This window comes from Macrotis lagotis, chromosome 3, assembly GCF_037893015.1.
Source record: "Macrotis lagotis isolate mMagLag1 chromosome 3, bilby.v1.9.chrom.fasta, whole genome shotgun sequence".
Classification (NCBI taxonomy): Eukaryota; Metazoa; Chordata; class Mammalia; order Peramelemorphia; family Peramelidae; genus Macrotis; species Macrotis lagotis.
In genome coordinates this window covers 246,037,615-246,040,614 of record NC_133660.1, presented here as the reverse complement: position 1 = coordinate 246,040,614, position 3,000 = coordinate 246,037,615, and the positions used below count along the sequence as shown (strand labels likewise).

The window sequence follows — 3,000 nt, the reverse complement described above, 5'->3', positions numbered from 1 at the left end:
GATAGCCTTCTAAGGATTCCATTATTATGGTTTTAGATTACAGTGGCAATCTACAAATTACACAATACTATAAAGCAATTAAGGGAAAAAAAGATTTATTGTTTACTCTGCTTCTAGTACAGTGCTTATTACTTGGGTACAAGATAACAAAAATAATTCCTGTACTTAGGGAGTTTATATTCTAAGGAGAAGAAATAATATTTACCAAAACTGGTGTATACAAAATGAATACAGAGTAGCTAAATAATTGTCTTAGAAAGGGAAAGCAACAGGAATGGGGGGATCCTAGAAAGTGCAAATGCAGAAGATGATTTATAAGATGAGTATTGAAAGAATTAAGGAATTAAAAAGAAAGGAAGGAAGGAAGAAGTCTATTCTAAATTTCAGTGGGGCTAGAACTGTTGTTAGCCAAATACACACACACACACACACACACACACACACACACACACACACATATCCTAGGACCTAATTTAAGATGCTTCAATGAGTAGGCAATTATTAAATTTATAGCTTAAAGGGAAGGGAAACAAGAGGGAACTTGACTACTATCCCTTCCCTATTAATAAAGACTTAAGAAACATTATTATACTTTAAAAATATTTGAACTTAAGCTAAAAAAGTGGTTAATTATGGACTCCACATCTTGAGCAGATTGATGGCAAATTGGAATGCATCCAAAGAGTATTTTTGCCTGGTATTGGGAAATCCCAGGGTGAAGAAGTCTTGGCGAAATCATGATGATAACCTAGCTCTGAAGAAAGTTCCAAGGTAAAAAAAAAAGTTCTGAGGGAAATTCCAAGTTGAGATGTCAGCTGAGAGAGAGTACAGAAGTTTATAGATTCATATATAAACTGATATTGAGTATACTGAATAGAACCAGGAGAACATTATACACTTTAACCACAACACTGTGATGATCCATTATGATAAGCTGAGCTCCTCTCATCAATACAATGATCAAAGATGTCTAAAACGTTTGTGATGGAAAAAGGCATCCTCATCCAGAGAAAGAATTTATGAAGTCTGAATGCTGATCAAAGCTTACAATTTTTGTTTTTTTTCATTTTCTGTTTTTTTTTTCTTTCTTGTGGTTTTTCCCCTTTTGTTCTGATTCTTCTTTCACAGCCAGACTAATATGGAAACAGGTTTACCTTGATTGTGTATGTATAATCTATATCAGATTGCTTGCTGTCTTAGGGATGAGGAAGGGAAAGGTAGTTGCATCAAAATTTTAAAAAATGATTTTTGATTACTATATCTAAAAGTAATTTTAAAAAACTAGAAAAAAATTTACAAATTCAGAAACGGAATCCAGTAATTGAGAAGATTAGACTTGCAGAGAGGTACTGACTAGCATTTGTCTTTCATTTTTAGAACTTACTGGGGCAGCTAAGTGGCACAGTAGATAAAACACTGACTCTGGAGTCAGAAAGACCTGAGTTCAGATCATCCTCAAACACTTAATAATTGCCCTGATGTGTGACCTTGGACAAGTCACTTAACCCCATTAACTTAAATAAATAAAATAAAATAAAAAAGAACTTATTACGTGGGATGCTTTATCCTGGTCCCACATCTGCAGTGTAGGCTGTACTAGATCCATGGGTGACCAGGTAATCCCATCTGCTTTCTGCCTCCTGCCTTTCACTGTGACTGGAGAGAGGATTAAAATTTTCATAATCTACTGCCAGAAATAGCTGACCCCAAACTTCTTTCAGGACTTGAAACTGCATGAAAAGATCATATACAAGACAGGAAATCTGAAAAATGTTCATTTCTATGAATTTGTGGAAACATCACAAAACGCATTCTTAATGTTCAAATAGCTGATCCTGTGGTTGAGAAGAGCACTAGATTTATACAGATGCTATCTGGAACAGCACCTGGAAACCTGAGAATGGTCCATGGGGATGTGTGGATGTTTAAAGTGGAAATGACTTTTCTAGAACACCTTCAAAGAAAGTGGAGGAAATAAAGAGAATTCTCCAAGTATGTGTGTGTATGAATATATGTATATATATATATATATATATATATATATATATTAGCAATCTATCTTTCAGTGTGTCTAATCCACTAATTATTAAGTGGAATAAGCTTGAAAAATATTTCTAAAAAAGATGGACTATTTGTTTATGGTAGAACACTGATAACCTTGCCAATATAGGAAGTAAACAATGAAAATGACTTTCCATTTTGGCCCAGTATCTCTGCAAGGTTTAGCATTCCCTTACAATCCCAGACTGAATAGAGATCCATTTAAACTCTCATTCAGCCAAGGATAAATCAACCATTTTAGCTTGCGGAAAAAGTTGTTCAGAGTACTTTTTCAGTTGAGAAGAAAATATTGTTATCATGGAACTGGATTTCTATTCCACAAGTTGAATACTCCAAAAACACTGAAAAAAAGGTAAGAGCTGATACGGACCCAACTATAGTCAGTACAGCTCTCCTTCTTACATTTCAAGTACTTCTGTATTGGCTACAGAAAAATATGTGGTGAACATTCAGATTCTCTCACCTACAATTTCAGGGATGAACTTAAGTAAAAGAAAATGAAAAAGTCTGAAAATTACACAGATAATGACAATGAATTATAATTCATATAGTTGTTATTTGCACTATAATAATGTATATAAATGTTTAAATTCATAACATCAAATTTCAGATTGGATCTCACCCCCACCATATATTCTATTTGGGACAGGTACACTTCATTATACAGATTATCTAGAGACTTTTTGTTTTTCAGTAAGAGGTGTTAATAAAAATACCAATACCTAGATGTGATTTAATTTTCTTTTACAATATCAGTTGACAGAAAAAATAAATACAATCAAATAAGAAAAGCACAAGCATCCTTTAAAAGTTATACTGCATTTATGTATACATATATATATATATATATATATATATATAATGCATGTGTGTGTTTTTTTATAAACAACCTTTCTTAGAACCTTACAAAAATGAAATTCTTGGACATTGTGCCCCTAA

General features: G+C 33.0%; 1 pseudogene; it reads left to right on the top strand.

Moving 5' to 3' along the window:
• Positions 1-1,604: 1,604 nt before the first annotated feature.
• LOC141517166 (dimethyladenosine transferase 1, mitochondrial-like) lies at positions 1,605-2,552 on the top strand (annotated as a pseudogene).
• The last annotated feature ends 448 nt before the right edge of the window (positions 2,553-3,000 follow it).